The 17,537-nt window shown below is 36.5% G+C and overlaps 2 long non-coding RNA genes across 2 annotated transcripts; both read left to right on the forward strand.

Annotated features, from left to right (window-relative positions):
• Window positions 1–312: 312 nt before the first annotated feature.
• On the forward strand, window positions 313–9,332 carry LOC148715758 (uncharacterized). The gene is made up of 2 exons (XR_015995858.1): window positions 313–452; window positions 8,495–9,332. It is a non-coding gene; the product is annotated as an uncharacterized LOC148715758 (long non-coding RNA).
• A 919-nt stretch (window positions 9,333–10,251) lies between these two features.
• LOC148715759 (uncharacterized) lies at window positions 10,252–12,399 on the forward strand. Its single transcript, XR_015995861.1, has 3 exons — window positions 10,252–10,410; window positions 11,208–11,275; window positions 11,954–12,399. It is a non-coding gene; the product is annotated as an uncharacterized LOC148715759 (long non-coding RNA).
• The last annotated feature ends 5,138 nt before the right edge of the window (window positions 12,400–17,537 follow it).

Consider the following 17,537-nt stretch of genomic DNA (forward strand, 5'->3'; position numbering starts at 1 on the left):
AACCCCCACTCTACAAGCTCTAAAACTCCACGCGCCATGCTTGTTTATTTGCGCATTTAACATAGAGAGTTGCTTTTACACTTTCCACCTGGCTCCCGTCTCCTATCACTCCATTCTTTGAATGATACACAAGGCTTACGGACTTCCAGGCTTCATGATGCCCCTCCGTCACCAGGCGGCCCTAAATCAACCAAAACAACATAACTCCACCCTTTATTCCTTTCAACCCGCCCGCCATTACTAAAACTTCACTTCACTACACTTTGCCGCTCGAATGCAACGTCACAATTCCTTCACGCGTCATCACCTACATACGGGTCGTTACGTACATTTATTCGCAGCAACCATCCGCACGCTACTGTATATTGCCATCTAAATGTTTATTCACAGGCCCGGACCGCTATTCTTGCGCAAAGAACTAGCTGCAATTCATCTCCAATCGCAGGATTTCTGTAAGTAACTTGCTCACTTATAACAACCTTGCTTAGGCTTCAACTTTACTCCATATGGTTGCCCATAAACCAACGCCATTTAGATAATGCGCGCTCTTCATTCGGGTACAGCGTATTTATAACATTTATAATTCTTCACAAATGTCTAATCTTCTACAGCACCTAGGAATCTTTAAACTTGCAAGCGACTTTTTTTTCCAAACAACTACAATTTTCTAGAAAATATTATGCTTCTTCATTCTTCAACTCAAGTCAAAGTCCTTGTCGTGTTCAAGTGAAAATTTCATATCATACCATAAAACAGCCAACGAATGTTTCAAAACTTTTTGCAAACTTCAACGAGTATAAAGTTTCCCAATTTTAAGCGTGCTAAAGCATAGTTAGTAGAAGGGACCAACTATGCCTACAGTTAGTATTTTTGGATCACAATATTCAGCTTTCTACCTATTTCTTAGAGCGCGAAATGTTTCTGTTTCTTCACGTACCTGTTACCTTTCATCAAGTTTTATTTTCCGCCTAATCCCATTTTGCCTTTGCCCTTTATTTTCGCCTAATCCCCGTTTGTAAAGCCTTCCCACACGTCCTTATTAAAGTCGGTGCTTGATAGTACCGTTTCCTATGACTGTAAATGAACAAGAGCGACATTTTGGTCACAAAAAGTTCTTTATTTCATCCTTGAACAAACAACGACAAATTAAGCCCTTCACTACGCTTTCTTATAAACAGAATTGTAGCAACCAAATATCTTGATGAAAATAAAGATTCTCATGCCTAAATAATTTTAACAATTTCACCATTTTCAGCATTCAAGGTATCTGCTGACTGCCCTTTTAATTGCAACGTAATTTTACCTGTGTCAACAGTCGTTAATTTTCATGCTTCCCTTGCGTAAAATTGAATTAAAGAGCAGCTTCACCAGACCGCTCATTCATTTCGGCGGGTTCATTTTACGCCCCTAAATATTTCTCGTTTTAAAGTTTCTCGCTACTTGAGAGTCCCGCTTTTAAAGATTCCCCATTCCCTGTTTTCAAGATAGCCACTTGACTTCACGTGCAACACCTTTTCCAAAGTCCATACGAAAACATTCAAGTCCAACTTCTTTTTTTTACAGCGCAACGAAAAACTAAAATGAAATTTCATTTTCATTTTCCTACACAATTGAAAATTGGTTGGCACTAAGCTACACGCACTACAATACTCAAACTTATTAGGTAGAAGTTATCTTGGTCTAAAACTCAATTCTCCCCAATTTTTTTACCAGGAAATGTGGAGCAATTGGAGGTCACAATTAATTATCATCAATTCTTGGGAGTTAAAGGGCTAAAAGACCCCAAATGGATGTTTTAATTTATACTCATGGTTGGTCTACTGGAAATTTTATAGGCACTTTAATTAATTCCATTAGTAGAGGGGATAAACATTCATGTAACAAACATCAGAAAAAGTCAATCTTCACTCTCTGCAGAGGTTACAATATTTAAGTCAAGTATTTTTTAATGTCTCTAAATGCTTCAAAACCCACCTGAAAATTTTACTCAGTTTTTCCTCACTTTTGCCATTGATGATAATGCTGAGGTATAAGGCCTGCTTTCAATGGTTTCATTTCAAAAAGCAAAACTTACAAAACCTGCATGAGGAGTCAAGCAGCTACATTTTATAAGAGTCTTACTTCCACTTGAACTACCTATGGCTTTTTTCTTTCCTAAAACGGCTGGTTATTTTGAAAATAGAAAAGTATAGGTGTTCCTTTCTAATGGCCCTTACCAAAACCACATGTATATCTTTTACATATATCTGCTACATATGTATCTCACATATGTCACATACATGTAACATATCTGTCGCATACATATGTAGCAGATATATGTAAAATATATGTCACATACATGTAACATAATTTATCTGACATATGTGTCACATATATGACACACGTCTCAAATGTAGCAATTTAGAACCTATGTCCAGTTATGTGGCATATATGTCAACATATCAATTTTACACAAATAAATATAAAATATATGCCACATATATGTGACATACATTTGACATATGTGACAAAAAGTATTAATGGGAGCTACCTATTGTGAGATAGGTTGTGCTTGCTCCCGCACAGAGCGACCTTCTCATTTTCTTTTCAGTTTTAAGTTTTTCTATTTATAATTATAACAGTTCTCAATGGAAAAAATTTGCTAAAACGATTATAGTACAACAATGACAGAATCATTAAAAATTCATGTCAATTGAGGTTAATTAAAGAAACTGTGATTACAATCATGTATTTCAAAAATGATCTAAATACAGTAGAAATTTAAGTAGTGTTGTAAATGGAAAGCAAGTTGTTGGCGCCATCAAGTTAAAAGAAGAGACAACAGTTATTGACTGGCCAGTACAAGGCTTGAGCGGCCATTTACGATTCTCAAAGTTAGTGGTGGGTACAAATTGTAATATTTGGTATGTGGTCAAACCTGTGAAGTGAATCGGTCACTTGCATGACACAGTTTCTTAAGCTTATGCTTTACAATGAAATAACTCTATCCATAGACTAAAGGTTTCAGGATTATTTTTCTTGCGTTTGGCAAGCTGCGAGGCCACCAGAAAAAAGAAAAACAACTGCTTAAGTCTGCAGTTTGGGATAACTTCAATGCAATTAATTACTACAGTTTCAACAAGAATTTCATTTTCAAAAATCAATTCTTTTAATGTAATTAAGCCTTTCACTCCCAAGAGTGTTCAGTCCAACTTTAGAAGAAATCTCTCAATTTTAACTTGCAGTATCAACAAAAACAAACAACATATCGCATGAAGATGCTGCTTGACACCTTACATTTTAATTTTAATACGCAAGAGTTTTATCCAAAGAAGTTACAACTGCATTTAATTAAGTCAAAGCCTGACTCAAGGAGGAAAGGATAAAATGATATTTCTATCATCATCCTAAATCAATTGATTCTTTTCAAGACTATCTTTTCACTGATAGTATTTCTTGCAATAAACATGACCCAACTTATTGCATTTCATGATAAAGAATCAACAGATTGTGTCAAACAAAATTTACTGATTCAGTAGGACTATTTTTAATTAACAGCTGTAATTGAGGATAATTTTTATGAAGTTTTTAAGAATAGAAAAAGAAAGTTCATCCTATCACTACATATTGCAGTTAATAGACAACAGCAAATAATCAACATGTAAAGCTCAGTTAATTAAGCATGTAAATAAATTTCATTGACTACTTGAATTTATAGTTGAGAGATAATGCAAGCCATGTATTTATTTGATATAAGTTGCCTTCAAGTATTCCTAAAATTCCCAGTCATTCTTAAACATTCCTTGAAATTCCTTGGAATTTCCAGCAAGTTTTTAAATTCAATGTATTTCAGGGAAGTCATTGGTGCTCTCAGTTGAAATTCCTAAGAATTCCCAGGAATTCCTGGAAATTCAATTTGTTCACTAACCACAAGGGCAAGTGGTTGGAAACCGCCTAGGAAAGTAGACAATTTTGTTGATTACATTTATTAACATGAATTAATATGATATGATTGGATGCTCACTAGATAAACTATTTGCTGTTATGATTTGCACAAGTTGCTTACTTTTATAATTATTAAATAGTGAAGTCCATTTTTTATGATAAATTTGTTACATTTTATGACAACCATTTTTTTTGTGGGCTTTAATCCTAGCTAGAGACATGGTAAGACACTGCTGATTTGTATGAAATCTGTTTTCTGTTGTACATGATTGAATGATGAACTCCATTTTATGGATATTCTTTCTTTTGAAACAATAACTCATTTTGGTTAAGTATCCCAACATTATGAGAGTCACTTCTAATTTGCATGGAATTTATTGTAATAACTTTATAAAATAATCCAATGATGGATTTCATTGTAAAATATATTTGTTTTTACATTAAAAGACCATTTTGAAGCGGTCTTTTACAAATTTTGCTTATTTCATTGTCATGGACAGTTGTACCAAATTAATTAACGAAATGAATTTCATACTTATACGTTTCAATGCCTATCTGACTTGACCAAGTATATAATAAAGCTGAACACATGCCATATGAACTAGAGGGTGCATGCTTCTTATTGCATATTAATTTGACTGGCTGCATGTATGCATGCCATTCATTTATAATAATTATCTTGAATACATTCTAAGTATCATAACTTAAAGTATACTTTAAGTACCACTCAGTTTGCCACTATTGCTTCTACTCATGAACTATACTTCAAGTGCACTGCAAAATTTTAAGTACCTTTCAAGTATACTTCAAGTATACTTTTGGGTGTTCCACTTTAAGGTCGGACCAAGTGTACTACAAGTATACTTTTAGTAGCACTGTAAACCATACTTCAAGTCTACTGAAAGTATACTTTGTGTATCTTATTTGCAGTACACTTTCATTACAGAATTAGTATACTAAAAATATACTTAATTTTGGTAAGGGTACAGTTACAAGTAATAAAGTTCATCTTATTGTCTCGCTGTTTTGGAAATGCCTCTCTTGCTTTTTGTACATTTGTCCCGTACTGTTTTATGGACTTTAAAATTGTGACACTGTTCTCCTCTTTCAACTTTTATTGAACAAATGCTGTAAATGAAGAAGGATTTATAGCAGTTAGACAATTTCCAAAGCTAATATAATGATTTTAGGCAGCTATTAATCACTAAATGTGTCTGTCATATTTTTTGCATCATTAACTATCAAACACATGACTAGAAGCTCCTGTATTTTACTTGTGTAACATCAGAAACTTTTTAATTATCCCGAGAAAAATTCCACATTCATAGCCAACAGGACTTGAAATTCTTAGCAATTCCAATTCAGAGCATCAATGCCTTCCCTGAAATATTGCGAATCTCAAATTTGCAGGAAATTCCAAGGAAATCTAAGGAATTTCTAGGAATGTTGAAGAATTACTGGGGATTTTAGTACATGAGAAGTTTACTGAAAGTACACCAATGAACCCAACATCAACAATAAATAACATGATTTTCTCTTGAGCAGTATACTTAAAGTGTACTTAAGAAAGGGTACTGCAGATGTACTTTAGTAAGTGCAGCACTATTGAAGTATTATTGAAGTATGATTGCAGTATAACCATTACTTCTAGTATACTTAAAGTATACTTCAAGGCCATCTTTTTTGGCAAGGGGTGTTACATATGTGTTAATTTACCTTGTTAGATATTACATCTATGTTAAATATACGTACAATTGCTCCAAAATCTATACATATATGTCACACACATGTCAAGTAATTTCACATATATATGTTACAGATACATAAATGTCACATAGGTGACGGTTAAGATGTCTTTGAGGGTCTTATATAACAAGCCTGCCATAATTTTTCACTAACATGAGGCTATGAGTCGTATTTGGCCTGTCAGCACCTTTTACTCATTGATATTTTCATATCAAAACCATTCATAAGGTCATGTATCACAGCACCGCGAGACTATGAGACATATTTGGCCTGCTTTAACTCGTTGAAATTTTTAGAGAGCAAAACAAAGAGACCATCACACCATCATGGGCCTAGAAAGTCACACAAGCCACACCACAATTTTTTGTAACACTCATAATAGCTCCCTGTAGGCCATTGTAGCTCATTGTAGGTCATATTGTAAATCGTTGTCGATCATTTTAGGTCAGTCCTTGTTTCCATGGTAGCTCATTGTAGGTCATTCCTTGTTTTAGTAACTTGGTCATGACATGTGAGACATACAGCAACATTTCCTGTGTGCTTTTAAATTGTCACAAATTGTCACACAATAGTATTCTGAAGGCGGTGTTAGGTGGTTTTAGATGGTTGTAGTTGGTGGTTGTGGGTGGTTGTAGGTGGTTTTAGATGGTTGTAGGTGGTGGTTGTAGGTGGTTTTAGATGGTTGTAGGTGGTGGTTGTAGGTGGTTTTAGATGGTTGTAGGTGGTGGTTGTGGGTGGTTGTAGGTGGTTTTAGATTTTTGCAGGTGGTTTTAGGTCATTCCCTTCTTTTAGTACTTACGGGAATTATCCTATTTTGTATGAACTGACCTAATTATTGAGATGTTGTGATTTTAATTCTTTCTACTCATTTACCTTAATTGTTCATTTATATTATCCACAAATTCACCAGCGAGATCTTCTTAAATAGGCCATTTTACAGTTGTGTTCTTAGTCGCTAAGCCTTTGATTCAGAGTGAGGCTAAAGACGACCTTGTTGTGATAGAGACCTCTATCGAGCTAGCATGATAACAAAGTGATTTACATTTGAAAGGCAGCAAGGTTGGTATCATAACAAGGTCATCCCTAGCCTCACTCCCGTTCAAAGGCTTGGTAACCAAGCACACAACTGTAAAATGGACTATTCAATCTCCTTTACTGTCTACCATAGAGTTCTTATGATGTCGGCTTGGAGAATTTTCTACTGGACCAACCTAAAATCCCCTGACTTATGTTTTCCTAGTTATTCTCGCTACTTCTCTGATACATGTTGAATATTAGATATCGTAGGGACAAATTCTGTCTTGGTCACAATAAAGGATGATAAAGGATGAAGATCTGTACGATTAAAGTTGAGTAAATAAGTCCATCAATCAATCAATCGATCAATAAGAACTCTACTAAAGGGTGATAGAACTGTAATATGGGCAGGTTCTCTCCTGGCGCAGTGATGATATGCCATGTCTATAAACAGATTGAAGTCACTGGAGATAGTTTGAAAATATCTGGTACTGTGCTAGTCTTGGTGGACTCCATAGAAATTTATGCCATGAAGGTTTTTGAGAGATTCTCAGAAGCAATCCTCATCAATTCATTTGGAATATGCAGTGGAGTTCTGCTGTCATCTCATTTAGAGAAGAGATTACAAACCTGTCCTTGAGTCATCTCAGTTAGAGCAAAACTCCAGGAAGGAGGAGATTTTCTGTATTTAAGGGGGTTGCAAACATAATTCCCTAGGGAGCTGGCAAGTGTAGGGCTTATCAATGTATATCTTTTTTTCTTTTTTTGATTGAAGCAGTGTATTTTTAAAAGGAATCATCCTATTCTGTATGAACTGACCTAATTATTGAGATGTTACGATTTTTCGTTCTTTGCATTTATCTTAATTGTTTGTTTATCTACAACTTCACTAGCGAGATCTCCTTAAATTGAATCTCCTTTACTGTCTGCCATGGAGTTCTTATGATGTCGGTTTGGAGAATTCTGTATTGCATCAACCTAAAATCCCCTGATTACTGTTTTTAGCTTATAATTGTCAGTACTTCTCTGCTAGATATTGAAAATAGATATTGTAGGGATAAATTCTGTCTTGGTCACTTACGGGAGTTTAACGACAAAACTCCAGGGTGCAGAAGATTTTCTGTATTTAAGGAGGTTGCAAACATAATTCCCTAGTGAGCAGGGAAGTGTAGGGCTTATAAATGTATATTTATGTTTTCTTTTTTTGATTGGGCCAGTGTATTTTTACAAGGAATCGTCCTGTTCTGTATGAATTAACTGACCTCATGATTGAGATGTTGCAATTTTTCGTTCTTTGCCTTTATCTTAATTGTTCATTTATCTACAACTTCACTAGCGAGGTCTCCTTACCTTGATTCTCCTTACAGTCTGCCATAGAGTTCTTATGAAGTTGGTTTGGAGAATTTTTTATTGGATCAACCTAAAATCCCCTAACTGATGTTTTTAGCTATTGTCAGTACTTCTCTGCTAGATATTGAATAGATATTGTAAGGAGAAATTCTGTCTTGGTCACTTATGGGAGTTAATTAAATGACAAAACTACTGGGAGGAGAAGATTTTCTGTATGTAAGGGGGTTGCCAACATAATTCCCTAGGGAGCTGGCAAGTGTAGGGCTTACACAATCAAAATATTGATGAAGCTAGCGGCAATACCAGAATTTGTTGTATAGAATTGATTGTTGGCGATGATTCTTGTCGGGCCGGATTGCTCTTTAGTGTTACGATGAAGGAGTGTTAATTCCGATTGATTTCTACATTGATTTTATGTTGACTTTTTTTCTGTATTTTGTTTTTCCTTTTTACACAGAACACAGTGGAGTATTTTGGGATGAAGTGAGGTGGTTGCAGAGCTTGAAAGATAGTGCGGAGCCAAGAAAAGTATTTTGTAAGGACACAAGAGGAACTAATGACAGTGATATATATATATATCTAGCTAGCGGATACTAGCTAGCTACACTATTTACCTCCGAGTTGCTCGGAGGTAAATAGCAAAGGATATTCCGAGTTTGACCTGCCAATCAGAGCGCGCCTTCAACGCTATCCACTGTTTTAGTATATACTAATTGGTGATAGTCGATGATAGTGCATGATAGTTGGTGGTCAAACAGAAGCGCGCGCTTCAACTATCATCGACTGTCATCAACTATCATCGACTACCATGCGCCGTTTCACCAAGGCTTAACGCTTCACTACGCGCCGGATTGGGTTTCCCGCGATTGAAGTGAAGGAGGAAAATTCGTCGGAAAACAATAGGGTCACGACCTCTTCAGACAGCTTTTCTTATCAATTTTTCCCTCTATAACTTTCATTCAAGCGTCGTAGTCTTCAATATCGTTGTGCGGTGCATGGGCGAAAGGAACTCGCACTCGATTGATTTTCCAAAAGCAAAAGGGTGTACAATCCAGTTCAATTCCAGTACTCTCTAATAATTAGTGGCGCGATCGATGTAGATGATACTTTTTGTTAATGATACAGGAGGCCTGTCGAGCACAGACGTATTGGAAAGTAATTGAGTTGTGTCACTGCTATCTCAACAAATCGAGTACATTTGTAATACTCACTTTCCTTTGAGTGTTTGAGAGCTTCAACTTGCAGTGCAATGTATTTGCAATTTCAGCAAAACATTAAATTTCACAGAAATCTGGGTTTTGGTTGAAAAGTTTTTCTCACGAATCACAGCCGGCGTGAACGACACTGAAACACAAAATGTAACTGTCGCGTTGAGAAAAGTAAGATAATGTTATCACTAGGGCTTTGGTCGTCATAACCTGGGGGGATTTTTAGCAGAGGAAAGAAGGTTATTTTCAATCGTCAGTCTTCAAAATATCATCACATGTGCCTTATGACTTGAAAAATTTTATTGAAATCTGATCATTTTATTTTCCTCAAACTACCCCTAAACCTCAACAGATGAGAATTCTACCATAACTGGAGAGGTGTGAACTATAAAAGAAAAACCAGCCTGTTTCCTAAAGGTGAATAAAATCAAATAACATCCTGAGCCTCCTGTTGTAATAATAGTTAAATAAATCAATTATTATCCAGATAAAAATTATATTCAACTTCATCTATCCTTGCTACCCAAAAACATCAGATACACCCTTCACAACCTTACTTTTCAACTTATTAAATAAGAGGTATCTTAAAAATTTTATGAGAACCTGTACAGCTGATCAATCACAGTGACACTAGCTCATTGATATAGTGACACTTCTCTCCCTTTTATTCGGCCCTCGTGAAATATTTTATCTTATCCGTCCCGGATGATGCCTTTGAGTGGTGAAAGCTCAGACTTCTACAATATTTTACAGTAATTCAAGGCAACAGTGTTTTTCTTGTTTTTTTTTTTTAACAGCTGATAGTATCAGAGAGGACAAAAAGAAATTGTTTCCCAAGGCTTGTATCCCCTGGGAACAAGACTGAATGAAGTCAGATTAAAATAATGAGGAGAGTTTTGTTCACCTCTTTATGAAAATGTATGATTTACTCCTATTAGGTTTTAGAGAAATTAGCCTGAACTCAAGTAGTTTGAGGCCTGGGTTTTATCTTGGTTTGAGACCCCCAGCAGAGTTTCAAAACTTAAAAAAATGGCTGCCGTTACCGCACGGCGCGTTCAAAGTTTAGATCAGAGCCTTTACACATTTAGAAGGCGAACATGGATGTATCTACCGAAATTTTTTTAGAAGACGTTGTTTTAGTGCAGATGTGAGGTCTACAGCTGAGGTGAGTGGTATTTTTGTGTTTCATTCGGCGAATTAGCTCTAATTTGCCGTAGCTTCCATAATGCCCTGAGGCGTAAATCCAAATAACGAACGTTTCATTTAAGGAAATCGCATTTTTTCCTTTACTAAATTACAGATTACAAATGCTTTGGTATGTTTCGGAAATTTTCCATTCTCGTCAGTGTACGATGAGGTGGAAACAGATAAACCGCGGTGTGAAAACTTACCCGTAGCGTAAATTTTGTTGTTTACCAAATTTAAATGCCTCGGCTCAATCCCGAGTTAGAAATTTAACGAAGATTTATAGTACAATTTTGTGGGTAAATGTATTTATATGAGCTTCAACAAAGCGAGTTCATTACTCAATCTACACGGCATGTAAATGAGAGAGAGCAAAAAGCTATGCGTCAACAGTTGTGTTCTTATACATGTGTAGCGAAATTTAAAGTATACATCAATGTTTTAGATTGAATCGATCCCAAGAGAGGTGACAAACTAAATTGGGTTGTCGTCTTTAACCTTAGTTAACAATGACTGATTTGCCAGCCTGTGACGAATAACACAGACATTCTCAATCATACATGAACATGGCAAATAGGAATCTGACCATTACCTTTTCTTAACTATGATTTTTACCTAAATTCTTATTCAACTTCCACATTCGTCAGGGTATGTTGTCCAACTTGTGAAATTAAAGCCATCTAAGTTATGGTAGAATTTTAAGCCAAGTAATGTAAACTGTTGCCTGAGACTTCTTTTCTAATCTCATATTCACAGTGTATTTTTTTAAATCCATAGGGACAAGATAGCTCAACAGCACAGCTATTCTGCAGCCAAACATAATCTTTGACTCGCTTATGATGAAGGTGAGCAATTAGTAAATAAGTGTTAATTACCAGTAACAAATTCGCTCTCAATCTGAAGCTTTCGGTGGTAAAAATGATGGACAACAATCACTCTCAAGTGACTTACTACCTTTTTTAAATGACCTGACTAAATCATTTAAGGTAATAAGATTAGGTAAGAATGCTTGATCAAAATACTTTACAAATGTACTGTGATCATCGTCCAGGATTGTAGCAATTTCAGAGCAACTTTTTTCTTCTCAAGAGTACTGGTTCCCTCATCTGATAACTCATAGTCATTAGCATTGGGAAGCCAGTTATTCTGCATTAAGAAGGTTGCATCCCATACTTTTGTATCAGACTGTAGTTGCTTAGTGGCCTTCATGACAAGAACTTGTATTTTTGCCGGGTGGTTTTCATACCTGTTGGCACAATATCTGGATTTGGGGTTGCAGTTTAGGTTGTTGTGTAATTTTTCAGGCTGTATGACTTCAGGTGTTCCGCTTTGGGGAATTTTTTACCCTCCTTCTGCTTCATCAATGGTTTCAGAACATTGTACCATTCTTTGCCTTTTCCTGGTTGCAAAATATGTTCGTTGAGCCAGGTGAAGGTTAACCTAATTTTTTTTCAGGAATTTTCTATACTTTTTTTTTTTAATTTTCTCTCTTCTTTACGTATTTTTTTTTTTTGCCTTAACAGGTGAAACTTTCTTTGTCAACCCAGCCTCGGAAACCATGGACATGACTTCCCTAAAGGACTTTCCCAGTTGCTCCTTACATTCAGAGTCAAATTCCTTATATATCACTGAGCCTACGTTTTTCCCTTCTTTTTGTGTTGGTTTGAAGATTTTTTTTCCTGAAAGCTCTTTGGCTTGACTTTTTACACCTGTGAATGCCTCCCTTCTGCTTGCCACACAACCTGTGCTGTTTTTGAAGAGTCTACTCTCTGCTGGTGTTGTTAAGAGACAGCATTTGCATTCTATTTGGTGCTGAGATTTTTTACCCTGGGCAGTTGTCTGCCAGCTTTCCATAGAATATGCATTTATATACCGTTGCTTTTTTTCTGGTGGTGACCACTGTGAAATTTGGTTATCAGTGGCCTTATATTTCTTGAGTAAAAGACCTATTGAGGTAATTATACTTTTTTGTAATTGAGCTTCATTTTTCTACCTGTAAGTATTTAGTGACCTTCAAAAGATTTATGTAAAGAAAAACTTACTTTTGCTCACATGTAAAAGGGGAAATTCTTTGAAATTTTCCATTTAGAGCTGATATCTCTCTTCCAATTGCTGCCTTTTATACGCCTTTTCTGATTCCTTGTCCTTTCTTGAAAACTTTTTTTGGGCAAGGGACTTAGTATTCCATAAATAAACATGAGTGAATCAATCCCTGGTCAATTGCCATGTCAATATACATTTTCTTTCTATTTTCTTTTTCACTCAATTTTTGTTTTGCCTTTTTTTGTAATTTTGTACGACATGAAATTGGACAGACGCCTCCAACTGAGCCGGCAGGAAATCAGAGCAAAGTGCGCATGCAAATTAACTCTCCATTAAGTTGGGGTGAGAGGGGAGAATTTGAAGTTTGAATAACCTTGTTTTTCACCCTTTTCTTTCTGCCAGGCGAGTTGAAATCCCCGTTTATTTCCTACCAACAGATTTTCATAAGACCTGAGAGCGGGGTTATAATTTTTAAACACGTGGAGCACTAATACTAGCAGTTATTTCTCCCTTCCACCTCCCACCTCCTGCGGCTCAATTTTGTTGCATGTTGTGGGTTTATTTTGCTGTCATGTGAAGAGAAAAATTAAAGCTGTTGTATATTTGACTTCATGGGAAACAACAACCCATGCAGTGAGTCCCACAGTACATCTCTTAATTTATTTTAGCATCTTTTATTTTCTTTCGGTCACGGACGTAGAAATTACTAAAAAAGCAACAAACAATTTGAAGTAATACTCTTGAAGCATTTCAGTATCTTACAACTACAGGAGATGAAAACATACAATACTAGAACAGTAAATAATAATTCCTTCGTTTTTTGGCTTGCTAAGCCAGCAGATTTACTTTCCCATCAGTTATTTGTCCGGTGATCGACCTGATAACTATAGGCACCATATTTGATTTCCGCCTTCTTGGTCAGCGGTATAATGTGGTAGTCAAGTCTTACTCATGTATTATGTTCGAAAAGAAACATCCCTATATTTAACAATTATTCCACGAGTGCGCGTTGGATATGAGATGATAGATAGCCAACGAGGCGCGTAGCGCCGAGTTGGCTATAATCATCTCATATCCAACAAGCGCGAGTGGAATAATTGTTTTATTAAAAACGCCCTCAAGAAATATTATTTTGTAAGAAGAAAATGGATTTTTTAGCTCCCTTTTGAATTTGATAGGTGACCTTTGATATTATGGCGGTAAGACGTGTTCCGAGCCTGTCCGTAATTTTATTAAGTTTTTCGCTGTTAGCTTTGTTCTCTGTCAACTTATACTCTCTCAAGCTCTCGAAGAATGCTCAAGTGTATTACGGGGATAAATTCTTCAAGTATTTCAACTCATACCTGGTCGATTTCAATCTAATTTCGCCAAGGCATATGTCAAGGATCGGCGGCCATTTTGTCACCTCACCTCACAAGAAGTTTCAGAAGTCAAGAGTGGCGTACTATTCAAACTGTACGGCTTCCTTCAACCCGGTTGCCCTTTCTGTGGTTAGAAGTGGAGACATTCATCCTCATCCAGGACCTCACAGACAATGTAACTCAAGAAACCCTGGTCCACCATTGGGAAAGAATACTCTTAAAATATCTTCCTTTAACGCAAGTAGTATCGTCAATAAAAGACTGGAGCTTCAGAGTCATGTAGCGCTGATGAACCCCGACATAATTGCGATAACCGGAACATGGCTTCATGAGGGAATAGCCGACAACGAAATCCTTCCATCTTCATATAATGTTCTTCGAAATGACCGTGGAAGTAGGGGTGGCGGTGTACTTTTAGCCGTTAAATCTAATATATCATGCTCAAGACGTCCTGATTTGGAAGAAGATATTTGCGAACTCTTATGGGCCGAAATTCCACTGAAAACTGGATCGTACTTCCTAGGAGTATTCTACCGCCCTCCTTCAAGTGACATGAACTATCTAGAAGGCCTTAAAAGGTCACTAGAAAAAGTTACAGTGGTATCCGATCACACTAATGTTGTTCTATTGGGTGACTTTAATTTTCCGGATATTGATTGGGACTTGATATGCCCTTCTCAACCAAATGTCTTATCAGACTATTTCTGCGATAATATTGTGAGCTTCTATGGTTTCTCTCAATTGATCGACGAGCCTACGCGTCAAGATGCTATCCTAGACCTTGTGATATCTAATCGTCCAGAATCACTTAAAAACATCCAAATTTTGGACGGAATTGGCTCTTCAGACCACAATGTTGTCTCTCTCAAGTTGACATGCAAAGTCACTCGTCCATATCAACGACCAAAACAAATCTTTGACTACAAAAATGCTAATTGGGATAACTTTCGTCTTGAACTATCAAATATCCCATGGGACGCTATATTGAACGACAATGACACAATGGAAGAGGTTTGGTTAAATTGGAAGTCTGCATTCTTTAAAGCCATTGAAAACAACGTTCCTTCGAAGAAAATAAAATCAAGACAAAATGTGCCCTGGATCACTTCTGATATACGCAAGCTTTTCCACAAAAGAAAACGCCTTTGGAAGAAAGCCAAATTTACCCAGCTTGAAGTTGATTGGAATAAATATAAATCGTTAAGGAATAAAGTTAAATCGGAACTTAATAAGAGTTATTACCAACATGTTCACTCATTAATTGATTCCAAAAACCCTAAACGCTTCTGGTCTTTTATAAAATCCAAAACGAAAAACAAATCAATACCTGTCACTATGAAATGGTCGGATCGTGGTGTCACGGCTTCTACTGGCAAGGACAAAGCAGAGTTATTTTGCAAATTTTTCGCGTCGGTGTTTACCCGCCCTGACCCAGCTACCGATGTCGATGAGGATGCCCATTCACATGGTTCAGGCTTCGTTATACCAGATCTCATGTGCTCTAGTGCTAATGTGGGAGAGCTTTTGCTTACCCTTGATGTGAATAAAACCACTGGCCCGGATGGTTTGTCTGCGCGTTTGCTCCGGGAGGCAGCCTCTGTAATTTCTGATCCACTGTCAAAGTTATTCAATATGTCTCTGAAGAGAGGAAAACTACCTCGTGACTGGAAGTCTGCCAACATCACCCCAGTTTACAAAAATGGTGGTAAAGAATATGTTTCTAACTATCGTCCAATTTCTCTAACATCGCTTGTAGTTAAGACCCTAGAGAAGCTAGTCACAAGACATATTATGGCTCATCTAGAAGATCTTGACTTGTTAAGCCCTCATCAATATGGCTTTCGAGCTGGTTTTTCCTGCACATCCCAACTTATTCGCCTATTTCACTCCTGGGCATCAGCCTTAGATAAAAACAAAACATCAGATGTCGTCTTCTTGGACTTTGAGAAAGCGTTTGACTCAGTCCCACACAAACATCTCATCTCTAAGCTTGGCCGATATGGTATCAATGGTCAGATTCTCGAGTGGCTAGGTGATTTCCTGCAAGATCGTTTCCAACGTGTTGTTCTGGAAGGTGAAAGCTCAGACTGGTCCATGGTTTACTCTGGTGTCCCTCAGGGAAGTATTGTTGGGCCAATGTTGTTCTTGTTGTATGTCAACGATATACCTGAGAACTTATCGTGTTCAAGTGAAATGTTTGCCGATGATACTCTATTGTTTAACTCAGATCATCCATCATCTGTTCATCAACCTGTGTGTGAAAGCTTGTCTCAGATCGTAGACTGGTGTAAAAAGTGGCTTTTGAAACTTAAAGCAACTAAATCCAAATGTATGAAAATCACGAGATCTAGATCTGTAACACCTTGCTCGTACAACATCAATTCAATCCCACTGGAACAGGTTAAAACACACAAACATATTGGAGTCATTATATCATCTGACTTATCTTGGAAACCGCATGTTCTCTCTGTTGCTGCTAAAGCAAATAAGATACTTGGCCTACTAAAGCGCACATTTGGGAAAAGCTCTGAAGCAATATCAATTGGATACAAGTCTATGGTTCGGCCAATTGTTGAGTATGCCTGTCCTGTGTGGAATCCACATCAACAATATCTTTCTGATAAGCTTGAAAGAGTGCAAAGGAATGCTTTCAGGTGGATCCTTGGTAGTTCTATCGACTATAGTGAACGTTTGAAGTATCTTGGCTGGCCAACACTCAACTCGCGTCGTGAATTTCTTAGTTTAGTGCAATTATTCAAATTCATTAATGGTTTTTCAAGAGTAGACTTATGTAATTACTTAACTTTCTCCAATAGTCGGACGAGATCTACCAACAATGTCAAAATCTGGACGCCTTATGCTCGAACAAATATCCACAAGAACTCTTTTTGGTATAAATATATAAAAATCTGGAATGACTTGCCAAGTGACATAGTTAGCTCTAGCTCTGCTAGTAAGTTTAAAAAAAAACTGAAAGAACACATTTTTAAATAATATCAATAATATTGCACCAATATCCATTTATCAATTAACTTGTTTTTTCAATAATTTTTACCTTTACATTTTAGTTTTATTTTTATTGCATATTGCTTTTATTCTGGGGGCTGCCGTCAATGAGAATTTAGTTCCTCTCTGGCTTGACCCTTTTTGCCTTTTTGCATCTCGATGTTATTTCTATTGTTATCTGTCTGTATTATTATTATTATTATTATTATCTTATTATTTAGGCAAATAAAGTTATTATAAATAAATAAATAAATAAATAAATAAATAAATTAAGCTGACGCGTACGCTTACCATATTTGTATATTGGCTGATATACCATAATGGCTAAGCCAATAAAAAGTCTTGAATTGCATTATCCAATGATCCAGTTTTTAATAATTAACAATTATTCTACGAGCGCGCGTTGGATATGAGATGATAGATAGCCAACGAGGCGCGTAGCGCCTCGTTGGCTATAGTCATCTCATATCCAACAAGCGAGAGCGGAATAACTGTTTTATTAAAAAAAACGCCCCCAAGAATCTTCTCGACTTTATTTTGTGAGAGGAAACCGGATTTAACAATGTACCGAAATTATATTGTGGTATATTGGCTCATATACCGTAACGGCTGAGCCAATAAAAAGTCTTGAATTGCATTATCCAATGATCTAGTTTTTAATAAAACTGATTACTACTCACATTCATTTTCACTGAAA

This window comes from Stylophora pistillata, unplaced genomic scaffold (assembly GCF_964205215.1).
Source record: "Stylophora pistillata unplaced genomic scaffold, jaStyPist1.2 SCAFFOLD_93, whole genome shotgun sequence".
Taxonomy (NCBI): domain Eukaryota; kingdom Metazoa; phylum Cnidaria; class Anthozoa; order Scleractinia; family Pocilloporidae; genus Stylophora; species Stylophora pistillata.